Below are 15,069 nucleotides of genomic sequence, written 5' to 3'. Positions count from 1 at the left end.
ACATTTATTTGGCTCTGCACACACACACACACACACACACACACACACACACACACACACACACACACACACACACACACACACACACACACACACACACACACACACACACACACACACACACACACACACACACACACACACACACACCCTGAGTGTAATTTAACTACAGTTCCCTCCCTGCTCGTGCTACTGTACAGGTCACTCTGCTCCCGTCCCACAGCAACTAACACATCCCCACATTCCACTCCCTTACGGAAAAAAACGCATTCATTTCACATGATCACATGTGATTTAATGTGAAGTTAATGTGATTAACATTTGACAACATGTGAAGCAAAATGTGAAACAATGTGATAACATAAAACTACACGTGACAACATGTAAGCACATGATCTCATGTGAAATGAATACAAAATAAATGTGACATGGGGATGCAACATTTCAACATGAGACACCATTAAATTACACTCAACAACATTTGAGCACATGAAAGCCCAAAATAATTTACTTTAAAAGGCATAATTTACATTCATTCAATTAAACAGTCATGGTCCCCTGCAGGTTTTGTTTAGTTCCCACTTTGTTCCAAGGACGTTTTTAGGACATTCTTATAATGTTGTGTCATGGTGCCCTGGAGGTTTTTGTCTAGTTGCGGTGAAAATATGGTAAATCTACAACCAATTACTGTATTTTTACAGCTAAATTAAGGTATTAATGTTAAAGGACAGTACAGTATACTGATTACTTAAGACTCAACCTCACTTGGGATTTGAACTCACAACCTCTGGGTTTCAAGCTACTTGAAGTTCCTGCTGAGCCACAAGATTTATGGACATAGTGGAGATTGGCTATATATTTATTGCCATTCAGTCACAAGATCTTGTGGTATTTCACATGTGAAAATGTGTTTTTAGAACACTTCGTGACATTTCACATTTGAAAATGTGTTTTTGGAACACTTCACGCGACATTTCACGTGAAATTTAATGTGTTATCACTGTTTAGCTAAAGAATGACCCCACCTGGGATTTGAACTCAACCTCTGGGGTTTGAGGTACACTGAACTTTCCGCTGCGCCACAAAGCCTGTAGCATTTGTGTACATATTTATTACCTATAATACATCTCTGCACTTAGCAAGAGTGTCATCTGCACTGCTATTTTAGTTATCAGTTATTCTGAATATTCTCTCATCATTGATTTGATTTACTTATTTCATCAATTTGAGGGTTTTCTGTATAGATGTCTAATGTTGGTGTATAGTTGTCTAATGTTGGTTTAATATTATACATTATTCACTATGATAAATATAATATTTTTACTTGTGTATTTTTAATGAAGCAGAGATTTACTTTGAAGTCCTAAGTGTAGGAATACAGGTGCAATCTGTTGTTGAGATAGACATGGTGGTGTAACAGGAAGATCAGAATACTGTGAACCAAGAGGCTCTGAGTTCAAATCCCAGGTAAGGACAAGTTACTGTTTAAATAAACATACACAATGTAGTCATGTGTGTCAAATAAGTTGAAAACTCTATGTTCTTTGCAGGGCATTATCTGTGAAATCTCATGTACAAATGTGTATACACATGTCAAAGATTATGCGGTCACGTGAAACTTCATGCAAAATATCATTGTGTTAAAAGAAAATCACTTGGTTTCATGAGATTTCACGTGAAAAAATGTAGAAATGTCACATGTGAAATCATATAATTTTCCACATGTGAAATCATGGTCTGACTTTTATCATGTTTGCCTTTGTAGATGACATCAGTAACACATTGCTTTCATCCCGCCCGCATTCATCATGTATTTTATATAAAGCCACAGACTAAGGCACACAGCTCTGTCTTCATACAGGAGCAATGAGAGAACCAGGCAGGCATTATCCATCACTATGAAACACCTGCAACACAATGGATGGCTTCATTTTCTCTTGAAGCTTAGAGCGGAGTGCCTAGAGGATTCCACTACTGAAGAAGATACTATTCAAATGTTCACAAAAAGAAAAACTGGGGAGCTACTTCCAATAACACTTGACTTCTGCTGAACAATGACAAATCCCCAAATTCCCTTATTAGCCTGATACAGTACAATGCCATTAGTCTGAAGTAAGAGAGTGATGTGCATACATTTACATTGTAACATTGCTTAACAATACCCCTTATGACATTTGATTTAATAATAATGTTATCATTTTCCAAATAAGAAATATTAGCCTAATATTAACTCTATGATTAATTCAGCTTGCCGACAGATGGGGGAGGGGTATTTGTTTAATCCTCTATATTTAAGAGCAGTCTGTAGCATTCCGATCATATCCTGTGTCGAGAGTAGTAGTGGTACTGTACTTGTGTACTTGTGTACTTGTTTCTCTTGCCTGCAGTCCCCTGTGATAAGTGATACTATATGTTCCAGTCTTCACCTGAGGCCTTCTTTCCCCCACCTCCACATGCACTTTGTGTGTGTGTGTCTGTGTGTGTGTGTGCGTGTGTGTGTGTGTAGTTGAGTGTGTAAATACACAGTACCAGTCAAAAGTTTGGACACACCTACTCATTCAAGGGTTTTTCTTTATATATTTTTTTCAACATTTTGGAATAATAGTGAAGAAGACATCAACATTTTGAAATAACACATATGGAATCATGCAGTAACCAAAGAAGTGTTAAATAAATCAAAATATATTTTATATTTGAGATTCTTCAAAGGAGCCACCCTTTGCCTTGATGACAGCTTAACACACTCTTGACATTTTCTCAACCAGCTTCATGAGGTAGTCACCTGGAATGCATTTCAATTAACAGGTGTGCCTTGTTAAAAATGATTTTGTGGAATTTCTTTCCTTCTTAATGCGTTTGAGCCAATCAGTTGTGTTGTGACAAGGTAGGGGTGGTATACAGAAGATTACCCTATTCGGTAAAAGACCAAGTCCATATTATGGCAAGCACAGCTAAAATAAGCAAAGAGAAACGACAGTCCATCAGTACTCTAAGAGATGAAGGTCAGTCAATGCGGAACAGCTTCAAGAACTTTGAACGTTTCTTCAAGTGCATTCGCAAAAACCATCAAGCACTATGATGAAACTGGCTCTCATGAGGACCTCCATGGGAAAGGAAGAAACAGAGTTACCTCTGCTGCAGAGGATACGTTCATTAGAGTTACCAGACTCAGCAATTGCAGCCCAAATAAATTCTTCACAGAGTTCAAGTAACAGACACATCTCAACATCAACTGTTCAGAGGAGACCACGTGAATCAGGCCTTCATGGTTGAATTGCTGCAAAGAAACCACTAGTAAAGGACACCAATAAGAAGAAGAGACTTGCTTGGGCCAAGAAACACGAGCAATGGACATTAGACCGGTGGAAATCTGTCAGTGATTTATTAAGAATTCAAGGCACACTTAACCAGCATACCTACCACAGAATTCTGCAGCGATACACCATCCCATCTGGTTTGCGCTTAGTGGGACTAGGGTTGCAAAGGGGATTTCTTATAAGCTTCCGGGTTAGAGTCCCGCACCTTGAAAGCGGCAGCTCTACCCTTTAGCTCAGTGTGAATGTTGCCTGTAATCCATGGCTTCTGGTTGGGGTATGTACGTACAGTCACTGTGGGGACGTCGTCCTCGATGCACTTATTGATAAAGCCAGTGACAGATGTGGTGTACTCCTCAATGTCATCGGAAGAATCCCGGAACATGTTCCAGTCTGTGATAGCAAACCAGTCCTGTAGTTTAGCATCTGCTTCATCTGACCACTTTTTTATAGACGGAGTCACTGGTGCTTCCTGCTTTAATTTTTGCTTGGTAGCAGGAATCAGGAGGATAGAGTTGTGGTCGGATTTACCAAATGGAGGGTGAGGGAGAGCTTTGTACACGTCACTGTGTGTGGAGTACAGTTGATCTAGAATTCTTTTCCCTCTGGTTGCACATTTAACATGTTGATAGAAATTAGGTAGAACTGATTTAAGTTTCCCTGCATCAAAGTCTCCGGCCACTAGGAGCGCCGCCTCTGGGTGAGTGGTTTCCTGTTTGCTTATTTCCTTATACAGCTGACTGAGTGTGGTCTTAGTGCCAGCATCTGTCTGTGGTGGTAAATAAACAGCCACGAAGAGTATAGCTGAAAACTCTCTAAGCAAGTAGTGTGGCCTGCAATTTATCACATTTACATTACATTTACATTTACATTTACATTATATATAGTATAATGTAAGTATTTATATTATATATAGTATATCACAATATACTCTACTTCTGGCGAGCAAAATCGGGAGACTTCCTTAGATTTCGTGCACCAGTTGTTGTTTACAAATATGCACAGACCGCCCCCCCCTCGTCTTACTGGAGTGTGCTGTTCTATCTTGCCGGTGCAGCGTATATCCCGCTAGCTGAATATCCATGTCGTCATTCAGCCACGATTCCGTGAAACATAGGATATTTCCGTTTTTGATGTCCCGTTGGTAGGATATTCGTGATCGTACCTCATCTAATTTAATGTCCAATGATTGCACGTTGGCGAGTAATATTGACGGTAACGGCAGCTTTCCCACTCGCTTTATGCGGATCCTCACGAGGCATCCCGCTCTGTGTCCTCTGTACCTGCGTCTCTTCCTCTTGCAAATAACTGTGATGTTGGCCTTGTCGGGTGTTAGGAGAATGTCCTGTGCGTCCTGCTTGTTGAAGAAAAAATATTTGTCTAATCCGAGGTGAGTGATCACTGTCCTGATATCCAGAAGCTCTTTTATGCCGTAAGATATGGTTGCAGAAACATTATGTATAAAATAATTTACAATTAACACGAAAAAAAACCCACATAATTGGTTGGGCGCCCGTAAAACTGCTGCCATTTCTTCCGGCGCCATTTTGTATTTCACTGCAGCTAATGTAGAAGGAAAAGCAGTGTACATTTACAAATACTATGCCAAACCATATGTGAAGAATGCAACAAAGATGCAGAATCATCTGGCCAAGTGCATAAAGTTCCCTCAGCGCTCATAACAAGCAATCTCTGACAAAAGTCCCTCTACCTCTATTTGAGGTGAAAATGATGAATCAGATACCTTATCGATAGCAACAGCTCATGGTCCTCCTGGAATCAGAAGTTTTTTTGACTCAATGGAGGACCGTAGTCAGAGAAATGCTGTGTATGCAACTGGTTCACCTCTGATGCTCACAGGCAATGTGTATTGGAAGAGGTTTCTGAATGTTCTTTGCCAAGCATACACCCATCCAACCAGACATGCTTTATCTACTCAATTGCTGGATGTGAAGGTCAAGCAAATCATAGAGAAAGCAGACTGTATTGCAATCATCTCTGATGGGTGGTTGAATGTTCGTGGGCAAGGAATAATTAACTACATCATCTCCATCCCTCAACCAGTATTCTACAAGAGCACAGACACAAGGGACAACAGACACACCGGTCTCTACATTGCAGATGAGCTGAAGGCAGTCATCAATTACCTTGGACCACAGAAGGTATTTGCACTGGTGACAGACAATGCTGCGAACATGAAGGCTGCTTGGTCTAAAGTGGAGGAGTCCTACCCTCACATCACACCCATTGGCTGTGCTGCTCATGCATTGAATCTGCTCCTCAAGGACATCATGGCACTGAAAACAATGGATAGACTCTACAAGAAAGCCAAGGAAATGGTTAGGTATGTGAAGGGTCATCAAGTTATAGCAGCAATCTACCTCACCAAGCAAAGTGAGAAGAATAAGAGCACCACATTGAAGCTGGTGTTGTCATCATGTTTGACAGTCTCCTGGAGGGGAAGGAGTCTCTCCAAGAAATAGCCATATCACAGTCTGCCGATATGGACAGCCCCATCAAGAGGATCCTCCTGGATGTTGTATTTTGGGAGAGAGTGGTAAGAAACCTGAAACTCCTGAAACCTATAGCAGTAGCCATTGCACGGAATGAGGGAGACAATGTCATCCTGTCTGATGTTCAGACTCTGCTTGCAGATGTAAGAGAAGAAATCCATACTGCCCTGCCCACTTCACTGTTGCTCCAAGCAGAGGAAACTGAAGTTCCGAAATACATAAAAAAGCGTGATGACTTCTGCCTGAAGCCCATACATGCCGCAGTGTACATGTTGGACCCCAAGTATGCTGCAAGAGCATCCTGTCTGGTGCAGAGATCAACAAGGCCTATGGTGTCAACAATACCGTGTCTCGCCACCTTGGCCTGGATGAGGGAAAGGTTCTTGGCAGTCTGGCAAAGTACACTTCCAAGCAAGAGCTTTGGGATGGAGATGCAATATGGCAGTCGTGCCAACATATCTCATCAGCCACCTGGTGGAAGGGACTTTGTGAGTCTGAGGCTCTTTCCCCTGTTGCCTCCACCATCCTCCATATCCAACCAACATCAGCCGCCTCAGAGCGCAACTGGTCTGATTATTGCTTAAAAGGTTTTCTTTTTCCAAGCTATACCAAGGGTGCTCTAGCAAACAAACAGCAGAGACCTGAGTACACTGTCCAACCTGGAACTGAGTGAGTAGTGTTTGGTCTGATGCTATTTTGAAAGCCAAGAAGAAAAAAATTAAAAATAAAAATAAAGTATATTACAATGATATATTTTATTTTGTGGGGACTGAATGCTGAGTTAAGGCTCCCAGGCTTGCAAGGACAGGCCAAATACAAATTCAATTAGCACGAATGTGTGAAGTAAAAGGTGTCGAGGCCTTTGGGCCCAACAAGTGGCAGGAGTCTTTGAAGCGTCCTCTGAAGCCCCCTCCTGCTGTTCAAAGACCATTCACTGGCATTTTCTACAAGAAATCTGCCTCCAGAAATAAAAGCTTCTCCCACGTGGGTGTGACACCTACTCCCGTTACCTGCTGCTTGGATTCCACCTGGCAATCTGTTCACCATCTGCCCTGGCCTGTCTCCCCCTGTCTGGTACAGGTACCCCCACCACACTCACCCCTCACTCCCAAGCTTTCGCTCGCCTCCAGCACTCAAGCACTGTTGGGGCGAGTGACTCTGAACTTACAATGGCTAGCCCCAAGTCTTTATACACTGCTCAAAAAAATAAAGGGAACACTTAAACAACACAATGTAACTCCAAGTCAATCACACTTCTATGAAATCAAACTGTCCACTTAGGGAGCAACACTGATTAACAATAAATTTCACATGCTGTTGTGCAAATGGAATAGACAACAGGTGGAAATTATAGGCAATTAGCAAGACACCCCCAATAAAGGAGTGGTTCTGCAGGTGGGGACCACAGACCACTTCTCAGATCCTATGCTTCCTGGCTGGTGTTTTGGTCACTTTTGAATGCTGACGGTGCTTTCACTCTAGTGGTAGCATGAGACGGAGTTTACAACCCACACAAGTGGCTCAGGTAGTGCAGCTCATCCAGGATGGCACATAAATGCAAGCTGTGGCACGAAGGTTTGCTGTGTCTGTCAGCGTAGTGTCCAGAGCATGGAGGCGCTACCAGGAGACAGGCCAGTACATCAGTAGACGTGGAGGAGGCCGTAGGAGGGCAACAACCCAGCAGCAGGACCGCTACCTCCACCTTTGTGCAAGGAGGAGCAGGAGAAGCACTGCCAGAGCCCTGCAAAATGACCTCCAGCAGGCCACAAATGTGCATGTGTCTGCTCAAACGGTCAGAAACAGACTCCATGAGGGTGGTATGAGGGCCCGACGTCCACAGGTGGGGGTTGTGCTTACAGCCCAACACCGTGCAGGACGTTTGGCATTTGCCAGAGAACACCAAGATTGGCAAATTCGCCACTGGTGCCCTGTGCTCTTCACAGATGAAAGCAGGTTCACACTGAGCACGTGACAGATGTGACAGAGTCTGGAGATTCTGTGGAGAACGTTCTGCTGCCTGCAACATCCTCCAGCATGACCGGTTTGGCGGTGGGTCAGTCATGGTGTGGGGTGGCATTTCTTTGGGGGGCCGCACAGCCCTCCATGTGCTCGCCAGAGGTAGCCTGACTGCCATTAGGTACCGAGATGAGATCCTCAGACCCCTTGTGAGACCATATGCTGGTGCGGTTGGCCCTGGGTTTCTCCTAATGCAAGACAATGCTTGTCCTCATGTGGCTGGAGTGTGTCAGCAGTTCCTGCAAGAGGAAGGCATTGATGCTGTCATGACATTGGCCTCTTTTGGTACAGGGAGGACAGTTGACCCCCCCCTCCCGTTTGCACCACCACCCAACCTACCTTCCCCCAATCCACCCTGTGTGTAAAGGGTCGTAAAAACTCTAAAATTCCAGGAGAGTCTCTGGCCACATGGCCCATAGAGAGACACAGGAAATTCTTCCAACTCATAGAATTGGAGAGCCAAGCGACATTTTGTGTTCTGGAGAAGGTATGGAAGACTGGTGAAGAATCCAGCTACGAACTGATCCGCTTGGTACAATTTTGTGATACTCAGAAGAGACAATATAGCCATATTACCATAAAACTGTTTATATAATAGACTCAGTTTAAGACTTGCATCATATGGGTGTATGGAATGTATTAATTATGATAAAGCTTTTGTAAGACATTGAGATGCTATGTACTGATGTAATGTGATAGAATTGTATTTCTGTAACCAAATCTAACTCAGTCATAGGCACGCCCCCAGGGACCCATACAGGACCAGGCGTCATTTGACAAGCCTGTTCTATGGGCACTATAAAACACCCCCCGATTTACATTTCTTCAGACCAGGCCTACACTCCGTGGCCTATAGGTTAACATCCAATTCCTCTACTGAAAGTGAACCATACCACGTGGTTAACTTTTAGACTATTGATACCGACAGAATAAGAATAAGTCTTTGATATTAATTATTAGTCTGCAGCTAAGTAAATTATATCATTGAACGCGAAGACCAACGAAACAACCATTCGATGACGACATTAATGAATGTCGCTCTGAAAGATCCATTCTAACCGAGAGAGAGAGAGAGAGAACGCGGACAAAACTTCCCAACAGAACCGAACTCTCCAACAAAGAACGACGACATACTGAGCGTAAATATATATTGATTGCAATTGTTCCCGAATGAGTGAGCCTTCAATTGTCAATTGTTAATATTAATGAACTCTGTGTAACTTCTGAGCCTGACCGTTTATGATCCATTGTTCAACAGGCCGACCTGCCTGTTTAGCCCACAAGGGCACATTCCGATACCAATCCTTTGTGACAATAATTACTGTTTGTATGTTTTTCTGTTAATTACTTAGTGTAGTAAATAAATGATTTTAAGACAATTGATGTATGGATGATTTTAGTAAAGACTGGGTTCGTGCAGATACAACAATTTACGACGTTTGGAATGAGACTGGACTAGAGGTAAATACACCATTTAAACTAGAAGATAATCGGCCTATACTATAATAGAACATAATATTATAGTACAGGAAAGTTATATTAGGAAAATTATAGCTTTGTAATCTGAATATTCTCCTTGGTGCCCCGATCTCCTAGTTAATTACAATTAAACGATTAATCAGTTTAATCGCGTGATAATAATTACAGGGAGCTAATTGATAAACATATCTTCCGTTTAATGGTAACCCAAAGACACGACAATGCTATGGACTGGCCCGCCCGTTCCCCAGACCTGAATCCAATTGAGCACATCTGGGACATCATGTCTCGCTCCATCCATCAACGCCACGTTGCACCACAGACTGTCCAGGAGTTGGCGGATGCTTTAGTCCAGGTCTGGGAGGAGATCCCTCAAGAGACCATCCGCCACCTCATCAGGAGCATGCCCAGGCGTTGTAGGGAGGTCATACACACTACTGAGCCTCATTTTGACTTGTTTTAAGGACATTACATCAAAGTTGGATCAGCCTGTAGTGTGGTTTTCCACTTTAATTTTGAGTTTGACTCCAAATCCAGACCTCCATGGGTTGATAAATTGGATTTCCATTGATTATTTTTGTGTGATTTTGTTGTCAGCACATTCAACTATGTAAAGAAAAAAGTATTTAATAAGATTATTTATTTCATTCAGATCTAGGATGTGTTGTTTAAGTGTTCCCTTTATTTTTTTGAGCAGTATATATATAAAAATATATATTGTGCATTTTGCTATTTTGCTATTTGCCTCATGACTCCTGCATACTTTGTTGACTACAAACTTTATTTACCCAACCGTGGGACAGACTATGTTTGTTCTCACACTCAGGACTCTGACAATCTATTGGTTACACAGACTTTTGGCCTCCCATCCCATTCTTACCACCTCTCGCCGGCTTTGTATTCATGTTACCTGTTGAAATTGCTGTACAATATGATCTTGTTGCCATCTGATGCACATTCAGATGTCATAAATCAGCACTGCAGAGCTCTCCCTGTCCTATGCCATGCCTTGATTGTATTACTGTTGATGATATCTGGAAATGTGCATGTACACCCTGGTACATCTACTGTTGCTAGTCCCAATTCTGACTTGTCCTCTGAAATCTGCTTCACTGATTTCTGCTCTCGTAAAAGCCTGGGTTTTCTACACGCTAACACTAGAAGCTTATTACCTAAAATGGATCAACTGAAAGTGTGGGTTCACAGCTCCAATCCAGATGTATTGTTCATTACTGAGACATGGTTAAGGAAGAGTGTTTTGAATACTGATGTTAACCTTTCTGGTTATAACCTTTTTCAGCAAGACAGATCTTCCAAAGGTTGGGGAGTGGCAATCTTTACCAAGGATCACCTTCAGTGCTCGGTTGCCTCCACCAAGTCTGTCCCCAAACAATTTCATTTGCTGGTTTTAAGCATTAAACTTTCAAATAGCTCTTTGCTGACTGTTGCTGGGTGCTATCGTCCTTCATCAGCACCGGCCTGTACCCTACCTGCCCTAAGCTCTCTCCTGTACCCTTACACTAAGTCTGAATTTGTCCTGCTTGGCGACCTAAACTGGGACATGCTTAAACCACCTGACCAAGTCCTAAAGCAATGGGACTCCCTAAATCTTTCTCGGATTATTACCAATCCCACAAGGTATGACTCCAAACACCCAGAAAAGGCTACTCTCCTCGATGTTATCCTCACAAATAATCCTGATAGGTATCAGTCTGGCATTTTCTGTAATGACCTTAGTGATTACTGTTTTACAGCCTGTGTTCGTAATGGCTGCTCAGTGACATGATATGTCCTGATTTGTCATAGACGTTTGCAAATTTTTTTTTATGAGCAAGCCTTCCTTCATGAACTGGTCTCTGTAAAATGGTATAGAATCAGCTTGATCCCCTCTGTTGAAGACCCATGGACCTTCTTTTTTAATCTTTTCAGTGTTATTGTTAACAAACACACCCCCATAAAGAAAATTTGAATTAAAAACAGGTTCAGCCCCTGGTTCGACCGTGATCTTGCAGAGTTACTCCACCTCAAGAACTGCATTTGGCGAAAGGCTCGGCATACGCATACTCAGGCTGACAGGCTATCGTTCAGGCAAATGAGAAAGAAGTGCACTCAGGCTATCCGGAAGGCCGAAGTTAGTTACTTAAAAGAGCAGTTCTTTCTCTGTGGGTCTAAACCCAAGAAGTTCTGGAAAACTGTTAAAGACCTGGAGAATAAACCCTCGTCCTCACAGCTGCCCATGCCCCTTAATGTTGATGATGTGGTTGTTACTGACAAGACGCACATCGCTGAGCTCTTTAATCACCACTTCATTAAGTCAGGATTCCTATTTGACTCAGCCATGCCTCCTTGCCCGTCTAACATTTCCTCATCTCCCACCCCTTCTAATGCGACTATCCCGATGCTTCTCCCTCTTTTTCCCCTGCCCCGCTACAAAGTTTCTCCCTGCAGGCAGTCACCGAGTCCGAGGTGCTAAAGGAGCTCCTTAAACATGACCCCAGAAAATGATCTGCATCAGATGGTTTAGACACTTTCTTCTTTAAGGTTGCTTCCCCTATCATCGCCAAGCCAATCTCCAACCTTTTTAACCTGTGTCTCCTTTCTGGGGAGGTTCCCATTGCTTAGAAGGCAGCCATGGTTCGTCCTTTATTTAAAGGGGGAGATCAAGCTGATCCTAACTGTTATAGGCCTATTTCTATTTCAAAAGTGTTGGAAAAACTTGTCAATAATCAACTGACTGGCTTTCTTGATGTCTATAGTATTCTCTCAAGTATGCAATCTGGTTCCGCTCAGGTTATGGATGTGTCACAGCAACCTTAAAGGTCCTCAATAATGTCACCATTGCGCTTGATTCTAAGTAAAATTGTGCTGCTATTTTTATTGACTTGGCCAAAGCTTTTGATACAGTAGACCATTCCATTCTTGTGGGCCGGCTAAGGAGTATTGGTGTCTCTAGCGACTGGAACGAGCTGCAACAAACACTCAAACTGGACAGTTTTATCTCTTCAGTCAAAGACTCTATGATGGACACTCTTATTGACTGTTCTGGCTGCTTTGTGTGATGTATTGTTGTCTTTACCTTCTTGCCCTTTGTGCTATTGTCTGTGCCCAATAATGTTTGTACCATGTTTTGTGCTGCTACCATGTTGTGTTGCTACCATGTTGTTGTTATGTTGTGTTGCTACCATCCTGTGTTGTCATGTGTTGCTGCCTTGCTATGTTGTTGTCTTAGGTCTCTCTTTATGTAGTGTTGTCTCTCTTGTTGTGATGTGTGTTTTGTCCTATATTTATATTGTCTTTTTTACATTGTTTTTTTTTATCCCAGGCCCCCATCCCCGCAGGAGGCCGTTTGCCTTTTGGTAGGCCGTCATTGTAAATAAGAATTTGTTCTTAACTGACTTGCCTAGTTAAATAAAAAATAAAATGTAAAAGGTTTATGTTTCTTTCTCCATATGATATGGTAAATATATCCAACGCAAAAAACATCTACATTTAAATTAATATTAATATTAATTTGCATATATTTCCGTTAATTCCCATATATTCCCGTCAATTCCCAAATATTTCCGTTAATTCCCACTGAAAAATTCCACCTCTTAATAGTCGACAAAATCTGCAACCCTAAGTGGGACTAGCATTTGTTTTTCAATAGGACAATGACCCAACACACCTCCAGGCTGTGTAAGGGCTATTTGACTAAGAAGAAGTGTAATGGAGTGCTGCATCAGATGACCTGGCCTCCACAATCACCTGACTTCAACCCAATTGAGATGGTTTGGGCTGAGTTGGGCCGCAGAGTGAAGGAAAAGCAGCCAATAAGTGCTCAACATATGTGGGAACTCCTTCAAGACTGTTGGAAAAGTATTCCAGGTGAAACTGGTTGAGAAAATACCAAGTGTGCAAAGTTGTGTGCAAAGTTGTCAACAAGGCAAAGGGGGGCTACTTTGAAGAATCTAAAATATAAAACATATTTTGATTTGTTTAACAATGTTTTGGTTACTACATGATTCCATATATGTTATTTCATAGTTTTGATGTCGTCACTATTATTCTACAATGTAGAAAAGAAAGAAAGAAAAACCCTTGAATGAGTAGGTGTGTCCAAATATTTGACTGGTACTGTATATCTCCTGTGCACGTCGTCTCAGTAGTCTGAACTGCAAGGACAACGAGGAAAGACACCCCGTGGCTCCCAACAAAGCCAAAGGCTCTGTAATCAGAAACCATCATCTCTCTCCACATAGCTTTACCCCCGGCAGGATTGCAAACCCAAGCCCTGCTCTGATACGATGAAACATCCGTAAAAAAATACAAAAATGTTACCCCCCTTCTCCCCAATTTCTTGATATCCAATAGCGATTTTTTTCTCATCGCTGCAACTCCCCAACGGGCTCAGGAGAGGCAAAGGGTCCTTCGAAACATTACCCACCAAGCCTCGCTGCTTCTAAACACATGCTCGCTTAACCCGGAAGCCAGCCACACCAATGTGTCGGAGGAAACACCGTTCAACTGACGACTGTAGTCAGCTTGCAGGCGTCCAGCCCCCACAATGAGTCGCTAGAGCACCATGAGCCAAGGAAAGCCCCTCAGCCAAACCATCCCCTAACTTGGACAACGCTAGGCCAATTGTGCACCACCCTATGGGACTTACGGTCACGGCCAGCTGTGACACAGCCTGGGATCGAACCCTAGACTCTATTGACGCCTCAGCACTGCAATGCGGTGTCTTAGACTGCTGCGCCACTCGGGAGGCGACACCATCCTTCTAATGTTCCCTAACACAGCTAACAAATATGCCAGGATAGCAGTTTTACTCTCCTGTAGCCTAATGGCGAAAAAAGGAAAGAGGTGTGAAAAAGAAAGAGTTAACACTTTTAAATCACTAAGTAGAGTATCGCAATATTAATTTTTACGATATTATATCGATTCTATGACTGCAAGTATTAATTTTGTTAAAATGTTTTTGCCAGGTAGTTAATGTTAGCTAGCACTTGTCGGCTGTACCTTCACCAAAACTTTGGTATTTCTCCTCCTACAGCTTGGCCACAATCTTCTTTTTAAATGTGAGCCAACATGTTTTCAGCACTTTTATTTCCATGACTGATCAAAACTCATTTTTATTATGTCTCTCTGTTGTCCTACAGCAGACATGTAGTAAGCAATATGTTTGGAACATTGAATCGTAATACATATAGAATCGTAATAAATCAGGTACGCCCGTCTAGTACTGGGTCAGACCCCTCTTTGCCTCCAGAACAGCCTGAATTCTTTGGGGCATGGAAACATTGCTGAATTGGTATCAAGGGGCCTAATGTGTGCCAGGAAAACCTTCCCCACAACCTTATACCACAGACACCAGCCTGTACCGTTGACACCAGGCAGGATAGGGCCTGTTTGTGGCCCTGATGTTCGCTTGCATGATTCTTGCCATACTCCTTCGACCTCTCATCTACGAGCTGTTTTCACCCACAGGACTGCCGCTTACTGGAAGTTTTTCATTTGTCGCACCATTTTTGGTAAACCCTAGACACTGTCGTGTGTGAAAATCCCAGGAGGCCGGACATTTCTGAGACACTAGAACCGGCGCACCTGGCACTGACGATAATACCACATTCAAAGTCGCTTAGGTCACTTGTTTAGCCCATTCTAACGTTCAATCGAACAGTAACTGAATGTCACCAAATGCCTGCTTTATATAACAAGCCACATGACACACTGTCTGTTGGTGTGAACCATTTTCATGAATAGGG

General features: G+C 42.6%; 1 protein-coding gene across 1 annotated transcript in view; it reads right to left on the bottom strand.

Annotated features, from left to right (window-relative positions):
- Positions 1–15,069, bottom strand: part of adkb (adenosine kinase b) — a gene marked incomplete at its 5' end in the record, with an annotated part of 290,820 nt that overhangs the window by 10,056 nt on the left and 265,695 nt on the right.

Source organism: Salmo salar, chromosome 01 (assembly GCF_965601325.2).
Source record: "Salmo salar chromosome 01, fSalSal1, whole genome shotgun sequence".
In the NCBI taxonomy this organism is placed as follows: Eukaryota; Metazoa; Chordata; class Actinopteri; order Salmoniformes; family Salmonidae; genus Salmo; species Salmo salar.
Note: the sequence above shows the minus strand (reverse complement) of the source record. Positions and strands in the feature narration are given on the sequence as shown.